At 36.4% G+C, this 12233-nt stretch overlaps 1 pseudogene; it reads right to left on the bottom strand.

The window, feature by feature from the left end:
• Positions 1-12233, bottom strand: part of LOC127230737 (60S acidic ribosomal protein P0-like) — a 160064-nt pseudogene that overhangs the window by 48575 nt on the left and 99256 nt on the right.

Here is a 12233-nt window from a genome sequence, read left to right as displayed (position 1 = left end):
CAATCTCAGTGTGTGTACTACTGGAATTATGTTCAGGAAGCAATCACCTGAACCAATTTGTTCAAGGGTAACTCCCAATTTCTCTTCTAAGACATTCAGTGTGACTGGATTTATGTTGGTTGGACTTAAGTTTTGTGTGTCAACAGACATGAGTCTATCTGCAGCCTTCTACACACCATCATTCAGTTGTGCAAGCACCATTTGTTGAAGATGCTTTTCTTCACCCATTGTATACTGTTAGCTGTTTTGTCAAAAATCAGGTGTTTGTAGGTGTGTGGGTTAATATCAGGATTTTTGATTGGATTCCAGTGGTATACTTTCTATTTTGGGGCCAATACCAGGCTGTTCTCAGGATTTTAGCTCTGTAGGAGTTTAAAGTTGGGGATGCCTCTTGAATTTCCTTTATTGTACAGGGATGTTTTGGCTAGCCTGGGTCTTTTGTTTTTCCATATAAAGTTGATTATTATCCTTTCAAGGTCAGTTAAGAATTGTGCTGGGTTTTTAATGGGGATTGCGTTGGATCTGTAGATGGCTTTTTCAAGATTGCCATTTTTACTATGTTTATCCTACCTATCTACGAGCGTGGGGCATGTTTCAATTTTTTTGGTATCTTCTTTAATTTCTTTCTTTAAAGACACAAAGTTCTTATTATATAGGTCTTTCACTTGTTTGGTAAGCATTACCCCAAGATACTTCATATTGTTTGTGGCTATTGTAAAGGATGATGTTTCTCTTATTTCTTTCTTAGCCTGTTTGTTATCTGAATAAAGTAGGGATTTTTTTAAAAAAAAATTTTTTTAAAAAAATTATCTTGTATCCTGCTAGGTTTCTGAAGGAGTTTATCAGCTGTAAGAGTTCCCTGGTTGAGTTTTTTGGGTTGTTTATGTAAACTATCATATCATCTGCAAATAGGAACAGTTTGACTTCTTCCTTTCCAATTTGGGACACCTTGATCTCCATTTGTTGTCTTGTTGCTTTAACTAGAACTTCAAGTACAATGTTGAAGATATATGGAGAGAGAGGTCAGCCTTGTCTTATTCCTTATTTTAGAGGAATCTCCTGAACCTTCTCTCCATTCAGTTTTATGTTGGCTGTTGGTTTACTGTATACTGTTTTTATTATGTTTTGGTATGTTCATGTTATTCCTGATCTCTTCATGACCTTTATCATGAAATGGTGATGAATTTTGTTAAAGGTTTTTTCAGCATCTAGAGAGATGATTATATGCATTTTTTAATTTGTTTATATGATGGATCATGTTGATTGATTTTCCTATGTTGAACCATCACTGCAACACAGGAATGTAGCCTACTTGGTCATGGTGGATGATTTCTCTGAGGTGTTCTTGGATTCAGTTTGCTAGGAGTTTATTGAATATTTTTGCATCAATATTCATGAGGGAATTGGTCTGTAGTTTTCTTTCTTAGTGTGCCTTTGTGTGTACCAAGGTGATTGTGGCCTCATAAATTGAGCTTGGTAATGAAACTTCTGTTTCTATTGTGTGGGACAGTTTGAGGAGTATTGGTATTAGCCCTTCTTTGAATTTCTGGTATAATTCTGCATTGAATCTATCTAGCCCTGGGCTTTTTTTTGGTTGGAAGGCTTTGGATGACTGCTTCTATTGCATTAGTGGTTATAGGTCTATTTAAATTGTTTGTCTATTCTTGATTTAATTTTGGTAAATAATAGTTTTCGAGAAATTTGTTCATTTCCTTTGATTTTTCAAATTTTGTGGAGTACTGGTTTTCAATTATGACCTGAAAATTGTCTGGATTTCCTCAGTGTCCACTGTTATGTCCCCCTTTTCATTTCTGATATTGTTAATTTGCATGTTCTCTCTCTACTTTTTGGTTAGTTTGATAAATGTTTGTCTGTCTTGTTGATTTTCTCAAAAAAAAAAAAAAAAAAAAAAAAAAAAAAACCAACACTTTGTTACATTGATTTTTTTTTGTATTGTCTTTCTGGTTTCTACTTTATTGATTTCAGCTCTCAAATTTATTATTTCTTGGCATCTACTCCTCTACAGTGAGTTTGTGTCTTTTTGCTCTAAGGTTTTCAGTTGTGCTGTTAATTCTCTAATGTTATTGTCCTCCGTTTTCTTCATATGGTTACTTAGTGCAATGAACTTCCTTCTTAATAATGCTTTCAAGGTGTCCCATAACTTCGGGTAGGTTGTTTCCTCATTCTCATTGAATTCTAGACTCCTTAATTTCATTCTTTATTACTTCTTTGAACCAGGTATGGAACAATTGTGCATTGTTCAGTTTCCATGAGTTTCTTGGTTTTCTGCAATTTGTGTTGTTGTTGAATTCCAACTATAAACTATGGTGGTCTGATAAGATACAGGAGACTATTCCAATGTTTTTTTTTTTTTTTTTTTTTTTTTTTTTTTTGTATCTGTTGAGGTTTGTTATGTTGCCCAGTATGTGGTCAATTTTAGGGAAGGTTGCATATGGAGCAGAGAAGAAGGGATATTTTTGTGCGTTTGGATGGAATGTTCTATCAATGTCTGCTAAACCCCATTAATACATAACTTCTGTTAGTTCTTTTGTTTCTTTGTTAAGTTTCTGTTTGGTGGTCCTGTCTAGAAATGAGAGTGGGGTGCTGAAGTCTTCCACTATAAGTTTGTGAGGTTTTATGTGAGCTTTTAGTTTTAGTAATGCTTCTTTTGTAAATGTGGGTCTCTTTGTATTTGGGGCATACATGTTCAGAATTGAGACTTTGTGCTGATGGGTTTCTCCTGTGATGAATACGAAATAACCATCTTCATCTCTTTTGATTGATTTTGGTTTGAAGTATAACTTGTTAGATATTATGATAGCCATACCTGTTTGCTTATTGGGTCCATTTGATTGGAAGATCTTTTCCCAACTTTTTACCCTGAGGTAATGTCTATCTTTGAAGCATAAAAATGTTTCTTGTATGTAGCAAAAGGATGTATTCTGTCTTTGTATCCATTCTTTTAGCCTGTGTCTTTTTATAGCAATTTAAACCATAATTGTTGAGGGAAAGTAAGGACCATTGGTTGTTAATGCTTGTTTGTTTTAGATTTGTTGTTGACAGTGTTATTGTGAATATAATTGCCCTGCTTGACCATTGGGTTTTCCAAAGTGGGATTATCTATTGACTAAGTCTTTGAGAGCATAGTTAACTTCCTTGGATTGGAGTTTTCCTTCTAGGACTTTCTATAGGGATGGATTTGTAGATAGGTATTGTGAAAATCTGGCTTTGTAGTTAAATATCTTGTTTTCTCTGTCTATAGTGATTGAGAGTCTTGCTGGTTACAGTAGCATGGTCTGGCATCCATGGATTCTTAGTACTGGTAGAACATCTATCCAGTACTTTCTGGCCTTGAGACTTTCCATGAAGAAATGAGGTGTAATTTTCATAAGTCTGCCTTTATATGTTATCTGCTCTTAATATTATTTCTTTATTCTGTATGTTAGGTGTTTTGATTATTATGTGTCGAGGGGACTTTTTTCTTTGGTCCAGTCTATTTGGTGTTTGGTATACTTCTTGTACTTTCATGGGCATGCCCTTCTTCAGATTGGGAAAGTTTTCTTCAGTGATTTTTTGAATGTTTTTTGCACCTTTGAGCTGGGCTTCTTTGACCTCCTCTATGCCTATTATTCTTAGGTTTGTCCTTTTCATGGTGTCCCACATTTCCTATATGTTTTGTGTTAAGGATTTGTTGGATTTACAATTTTCTTTGGTCGATGAATCTATTTCATTTATTTTATGTTCAACACCTAAAATTCTATCTTAAATTTCTTATATTCTATTGCTTATGCATGTGTCTATAGTTCCTGATCATTTGCCCATTTTTTTCTATTTCCAGCATTTCTTCAGTTTGTGTTTTCTTTATTGTCTCCAATTTTCAAGTCTTGAACTGTTTAATTGTTTTTTTTTTCTTGGCTTTCTGTAAATTCTTTAAGAGATTTCTTTATTTCTTTCTAATTTTAGTTTGTTTTTTCTTCCATTTCTTAAGGGATTTTCTCATATCTTCTTTGATGACCTCTATCATTTTCATGATATTTTTTAGTCATTCTCTTTTGCTTCATCTGCTTTGTGGCATTCAGTTCTAGTTAGCATAGAGTCTACATTCTGGTGGTGTTGTGCTTGTCTTTCTAATGTTAGTTGTTTTCTTGTGTTGCTATCTTCCCATTGCTTCTTCCAGTAGGTGCAGGTGGTGCCTCTCTCTTTATGGTATTTGCCTGGTGGGCTTAGGTGTATCAGAAGTTTGATGTCTGTAGCTCTGGGTGGTTCAAACTCTCTAGGTGGTATCTCTTCATGCAGGGGAATGGAATGGGGGTCAAAGATCAGGCTCCAGCAGAGGCCAGGCAAAGGGCATCAAAGATATGGCATGCTGGATCTTTGGTCCCCTGGAAATTGCAGATCTCTGGGAGGTGCCTGGAACTCCAGTAGAGGACCAGGGGTGGGGGTCAGAGATCAGGCAGGCAGGAATCCTATTACTTTAATTCTTTAACACTATTCTGAATGCATGAAATCATCAAAGATTATTTGTTTAAAATACTGTAATTAGAAAAAAATCTTAATGATAAAACTGAAGGACATTGTCAGCTATAACTGGAGATAAATATAGTTGTTAGCCACCATGTGGATTCTGGGAAATGAAACCTAGTCCTCTAAGCTACTGAGCCAGTTCTGGTCTTAGGTGAAACATAGACCTATATTCTCTGATTTGAAAAGACATGCTACTAAGTTCTAAATGTCACATCACAACTCCATTATAAACTATTTGATCTTGAAAGCATTTTTCTCCCTCAAATGAAAAGTTAAGGAAAGAACCTGATCCTTTTTTCCATACATAGTACAGAGTCCAGAAATGACAATGCCAGTGATCTCACAAAAGCATCATTCTAGCCTTGCTGAAAATACTATTGCTTCCCAGAAACTAGAGTTTTAAGTAAACTTGGCACTAGCATATTCTTAAAGATAATGTCACTTTTTCTTTGATTACCTTGTATTCCATGCCTTTTATAACTGATTTTTCCTGTTGTTTTCTTTAATAAATTAAAGGAAACAGTGACATATATAGCTCACCTAAACTCCTTAAGATGGCAACTTCTGATCTAGTGAGATATGCTTCTGTTCTGTAAATATTTTATGATATTGATCTCCAAATATCTTAGGTTTCTTTGCAAGCCTTTGATGTTTGAAAATAATGTTTGACTGAAGCCAAAAGTTTTTTGTTTGTTTACTTTTCCATTTTCAACATAGTGAGTTATTCTATCTTTAAATATTTAAAAATATTTTCTATGCATCATTTCTCTCTTTGCACACTAAGATTTGGAAATATGAGGGTGATCCATTGTTTGCATCTCAACTTAAATATCACAAGTTTTAACTCAATATGCCAAAACTCTAAATAAATATATATATATGAATACAATAAATAAATAAAATGAATTTACTAAAATATGAAGGAATTACTTGGGTGCAAAGAAATTATAAATAGTGTGAGAAGCTGAGGAAAACATGAAGTGTGTATTGTTGATATGGACAAAGCCATCTTCAGCGCTACAATATCTCAGGCTCACAGGTTTAGCAATGCCTTATCTAGAGGATGGAAAGCTATGCTGGAGAGTGGGAATCAATGCATATGAACAACTGATTAGTACACACAAAAGTCAGTTACTACAGAATTCCCACCAAAAACAGTTTTCCTAAGCTTCTATCTTTGTTCCCACCTTTTCTTCATTCCATCTCCCATCTTAGTTAGGTTCCATGACACAAACTGAATTGGGATCTATATAAATGACAAACCAATAAATCTTACAAGAGAACAAACAAGGAAAAAACACCATCCTCCTGATGGTAGTCACTTGGTTTCCTCATGTTTCTTAATCAATATCAACCTTCTTTTAACCATGTAATGGACAATTTAAAATTTCATCTATTTGTAGCTATATGGTTATTAAATTAAGACAGTTTTTTGGAAGTGTGGAAAATGGTTCAACACCCTCAAAAAGAAATGCATTACTAAGTCATGTATAGAATGTGCTTGTAGAGTTGTATAGAAACTATTATTATCTTTTAATTAATAACCAATAAAAACTCTTCAGAAATTTCAAATCAGATAAGATTTTATAACCAAAGTACTAGAAAATCATAAAAAAAAAACAAGAAAATTAGAGGTTTTTAGCAAGTAAAGATATCCATGGAGTTCAATTTTGTAAAATATGTGAAGACAAAAATTAGAAATTAATTACACTGCTGCCAAATCTTAATTGTATGTTAGAATCCTAAGAAAGAGATAAGAGGTGAAAAATAAATGTATGGAGACAGTAAAAATTATCCTAAAATGATGGAAGAATTAATATAATATAGTGCTTCTTATCTAAGTAATAAAAAAGGATGAATGTTAGAAATCCATTGAGGAGCACTCAACACAATTATCTGGCACTTCAGAGAGTAACTAGCATTTCCATACACATTTCCCATGGGAGAAAACAAAATCACAAAATGTCCTAAAGGGTTGTTACTCAGCTCAGCACATTGGATAGAGATACCAGATGATACTCCATACTTCAATATCTTTTCTCTTAGTCTTCTGGAATGAAGTCTAGATACCTAAAGAATATAAATTTTCTTCAACATTTGTTCAAGTATAGAAGTCATACAGGCATTCTCCATATAGTAACAAAACTATTTTTTTAATAATGTGTTGATTTCTTTTCCTATACAAAGTATTTAGTAACAATGACTTTAGGAAACTGTATGGGGTTAGTCATAGAGACCAAGCGTTTATGAACAAATACAACTTGTTTAGAGTTTTTATTGCTTTGAAGAGATACCATGACTATTCCAAATATTATAAAGAAAATATCTAATTGGGGAGACCTGCTCACAACTTCAGAGATTCATTTCATTACCATCGTGAAGGTTATCATCGCAGTGTACAGGCAAATGTGGTGCTGTGATAATAGCTAAGAGTTCTACATCTTGCAAGCAACAGGAAGTTTACTAAAACACTGGGGTATCATGAACTTAGGAAACCTCAAAGCCCAACTCCATAGTGACACATTTCCTCATACAAGGCTATACCCATTCCAAAAGCCATACCTTCAATGAAAGTGACACTATTTTTTAACCACCACAACGTAAGACCAAATTATCATAATCATTATCAAATTTATTATTGTTGTATGCAATAAGATAAATTATTACAAAATGAACAATACTTACCAAAAAAATATTGAAAGGCTTGAAATTGTTGGGTTAAAGCCACTGTAATAAAAAGATTTAAAAAATATTTACTTGATCTCTGTGAAAAAATACATTTCAAAACAAAAGTCAATGAAATCTGTGTGTATTTAATTGTCAAAGATCAATTATCAAAAAAGGAAGACATTACAGTCATAGTAGGGTAGCTAAATGGACAAAGAAGATATTCAACATGTAAATGACAAAAGCAATAAATATTGAAAATGTGTGACACTTACACAATGGACTTGCATTCAGTACAGATATTAAGATTTGAATAAATGAACCTATTGAATTGATTTGTCATGGTATTTATTATTTGCAATTGCTTCAGTTTTGAAAAATAATGTGAATATTATCCATAACAGGACTTTATGAGATGATGGTTCAATAGTCAAAAAGCTTGACCAGCAAGTAAGAAGAGTTCAGATTTGCAAAAAAACATCAAAATTATGGATAGATGACATGGCTATTTGTTGTCAACTTGACTAGATTTCAATTAAATAAACACCAAAGGGCTACTAAAACATGTGAGGGGTTTTTACTTAATTAAATCAATTTAAGCCTGGGTTGGCCACTGATCCTGCTGCTCCTGTGTCCTGTCACCATCGAGAGCACCCCCACCCATCCCCACCACGAGCCTGAAACCCCCTACCCTGTGCCATACCCTGCCCACTGTCCTGCTGCTCTGGTTGAGCACCCTACTTTGGAGACTCCTCAGAGCAACTCCGAACAAAGGAGACCTGCCTATCCACGCTGCAGGACCACCCATAATTTCCAACTGCTTGGTCTATGACCCCAACTCCAGTCCTCTGCTGGAGCCCGGGGCCCCTCCCAGAGATCTGCCTATGTCTGCAGGTCCACTCTGAGTTCCTGCCAGTAAGGACCTTGACACCCAAATCAGGGCCTCTGCTAAAGAAAGCAGCCTCAACTGGAGAGTCCCAGTTTCCAGTGAGATCCTACTATCATGCAAAACCTTCCCAAGTTTCAGCTCAGACTTTTTCCTCTTCTGACAGCTATTGGCCAGAAGTGAGTCTGGGACCAATCAGGGCTACCTCTCCCCTACAACCTCTACCCCCACCTCTGAACTCCCTGGGTTGTCCCCAAATCCTGCTGCTCCTGTGTCCTGTCCCCATCGAGAGCACCCTTGGAGATCTGATACACCCCCCACCCATCCCCACTGCAAGCCTGCACCCCCCCTACCCTGTGCCCTACACTGCACACTGTCCTGCCTGCTGCTCTGGTTGACCACTGGGACAGAGGGTGGACCCAACAGTCCATCCTACTTCAGAGACTCCTCTGAGCAACTCTGAACAAAGGAGACCTGCCACGCCGCAGGACCACCAGTAATTTCCACCTGCTTGGTCTCTGAACCCACCTCCAGTCCTCTGCTAGAGTCCGGAGACCCTCCCAGAGATCCACCTATCTCTGCGGGTCCACTCTGAGTTCCTGCCAGCAAGAACCTTGACCCCCCAAAACAGGACCACTGCTAAAGAAAGAGGCCTCAGCTGGAGAGTGCCAGTTTCCAGTGAGATCAGACTATCCTGCAGAAACTTCCCAAGTTTCAGCTCAGGCTTTGTCCTCTTCTGCCAGCCATTGGCTAGAGCCATTGGCTAGTGGCATCTTCTAATGGATCCTCAGCCCTGACCCCAACCCTGGGTCCCTGTCTGCAGGGAGACTTCCTATAGAGCTTGGACCACCCACAGCTACAGATATTGAATCTCTGACCCACATAAGCCCACCAGGGAAGTACCATAGAGAGATGGGGAGACCCCACCAACACCTACTGGAAGCAGCTATGGGAAGACAGCAATACAAGAAAACACCTAACAACAGAAAGACAAGCATGACACCAACAGAATCTAGGGAATCTACACCAACTAGAATGGAACACAAAAACAAAGCAGAGGAAGAAAAGGGAACGACATAAAAATTACTGTCATAAAAATGATAGAGGCCCTCAAAGAAGATGTGAGAAAATCCCTTAAAGAAATGGAGGAAAAAACAAACAAAAAAATGGAAGAAATGAACCTTAAGAACAGTACAGAAAGCCAAGCAAAAACAATTAAGCAGGTGAAGGAAATGGTTCAAGACTTGAAAGCTGAAATAGAGAAAATATAGACATCACAAACCGAAGTACTGCTGAAAATAGAAAAACTGGGCAAAAAATTGGGAACTACAGACACAAGCATAACCAACAAAATTCAAAAGATGGAAGAGAGAATCTCAGACACAGAAGATAAACTAGAAGAAATACATTCATCGACCAAAGAAAGTCATAAATCCAACAAATCCTTTACACAAAACATCCAGGAAATGTGGGACACCATGAAAAGGCCAAACTGAAGCATAATAGGCATAGTGGAAGGTAAGGAAACCCAGCTCAAAGGTGCCAAAAACATATTCAACAAAATCATTGAGGAAAACTTTCCAAATCTGAAGAAGGACATGCCCATGTAAGTAAAGAAGCATACCAAACCCCATATAGGCTGGACCAAAGAAAAAAGACCCCTCATTATAATAATCAAAACACATAGCATACAGAATAAAGAAAGAATACTAAGAGCAGCAAAGGAAAAAGGACAGGTAACATATAAAGGCAGACCTATCAAAATTACACCTGACTTCATGGAAACACTCAAGGCCAGAAGGTCCTGGATAGATGTTTTAAAAATACTAAGAGAACACAGATGCCAGCCTAGGCTACTATATCCAGCAAAACTCTCAATCACTATAGATGGAGAAAAGAAGATATTTAATGACAAAACCAGATTTTCCCAATACGTATGTACACATCCAGCCCTACAGAAAGAATTGGAAGTAATACTCCAAACCAAGGAAATAACTACGCCCCCAAAAATTGTAGGCCACATATAATCCAACTACACCAGAAACCAAGGGTAAAGTAGAACTAATATATTCACAATACCACTCTCAACAACAAACATAAATCAAACAAGCATCAAAAATCAAAGGTCCTTACTCACCCTCAACATTAATGGTCTTAACTCACCTATAAAAAGACACAGGCTAACAGAATGGATAGGAAGACAGAATTCATCCTTCTGCTGCATACAAGAAACACATCTAAGCTTCAAAGATAGACATTACCTCTGGGTAAATGGTTGGGAAAAGATTTTCCAATCAAATGGAAATAAGAATCAAGCAGGCGTAGCTATCATAATAACTAACAAGTTAGACTTCAAACCAAAATTAATCAAAAGAGATGAAGACGGTCATTTCATATTCATTGCAGGAGAAATCCATCACCACAAAGTCTCATTTCTGACCATCTATGCCCCTAATACAAAGTCATCCACATTCATAAAGGAAACACTACTAAAACTCAAACCTCATATAAAACCGTACACACTTATAGTAGGAGATTTCAATACACCACTCTCAGCACTAGACAGGACCACAAATCAGAAACTCAACAAAGAAACAAAGGAACTAACAGAAGTTATGTCTCAACTGGGGTTAACAGACATTTATAGAACATTCCATCCAAAGACAAAAGAATATACCTTCTTCTTTTCTCCATATGGAACCTTCTCTAAAATCGACCACATACTAGGTGGCATAACAAACTTCAACAGATACAAGAGAATAGGAATATTCCCCTGTATCTTATCAGACCACCATGCTTTAAAATTGGAATTCAACAACAACACAAATAGTAGAAAACCTGCAAACTCATGAAAAGTGAACAATGTGCAATTACACCACACCTGGGTCAAAGAAGAAATAAAGAAAGAAATTAAGGACTTTCCAATATTCAATGAGAATGAGGACACAACATACCCGAACTTATGTGACACCTTGAAAGCATTGCTATGAGGGAAGTTCATTGCACTAAGTGCCCATATGAAGAAAAGAATATAGTCACATAAGAGAATTAACAGCCCAACTGAAAGCCTTAGAACAGAGAGAAGCAAACTCACCCTGTAGGAGTAGATGCCAGGAAATAATCAACTTGAGAGCTGAAATCAATAAAATCGAAACCAGGAAAACAATACAAAAAATCAATGCAACAAAGAGTTGGTTTTTGAGAAAATCAACAAGGTAGAGAATACTTTATCCAAATTAACGAAAAAGCAGAGAGAGAACATGCAAATTAACAAAATCAGATACAGAAAGGGGAACACAACAAGGGACACAGAGGAAATCCAGACAATTTTCATGTCATACTTTGAAAATCTGTATTCCACAAAAATTGAAAATTCAAAGGAAATGGACAAATTTCTGAATAGCTATCACTTACCAAAATTAAATCAAGAACAGACAAACAACTTAAATATACCTATAACATGCAATGAAATAGAAGCAGTCATTGAAAGACTTTCAACCAAAAAAAGTCCAGGGCCAGATGGATTCAGTGCAGAATTCTACCAGACATTCAATGAAGAACTAATACCACTACTCCTCAAACTGTTCCACAAAATAGAAGCAGAAGGTTCATTGACAAACTCTTTTTATGAGGCCACAATAACCTTGGTACCCAAGCCTCACAAAGACACAACTAAGAAAGAAAACTACAGACCAATATCCCTGATGAACATCGATGCAAAAATACTCAACGAAATACTGGCAAACCGAATTCAAAAATACATCAGAGAAATCATCCACCATGACCAAGTAGGCTTCATCCCTGGAATGCATGGTTGGTTTAACATATGAAAATCTATCAACGTGATCAACCATATAAACAAACTGAAAAAGAAAAACCATATGGTTTTCTCCCTTGATGCTGAAAAAGCCTTCAACAAAATTCAACACCCTTTCATGATAATGGTCTTGGAGAGGTCAGGGATAACAGGAACATACATAAACTTAATAAGAGCAATATACAGCAAACCAACTGCCAACATCAAACTGAATGGAGAGAAACTTAAGCCAATTCCTCTAAAATCAGGAACAAGACAAGGTTGTCCTCTCTCTCTGTATCTCTTCAATATCATACTAGAAGTTCTAGCTAACACTGCAAGACAACCAAAGGAGATCAA

Source organism: Phodopus roborovskii, unplaced genomic scaffold, assembly GCF_943737965.1.
Source record: "Phodopus roborovskii unplaced genomic scaffold, PHOROB, whole genome shotgun sequence".
NCBI lineage: Eukaryota > Metazoa > Chordata > Mammalia > Rodentia > Cricetidae > Phodopus > Phodopus roborovskii.
The sequence above is the reverse complement of the archived record's forward strand: the minus strand, read 5'-3'. Positions and strand labels throughout refer to the sequence as shown.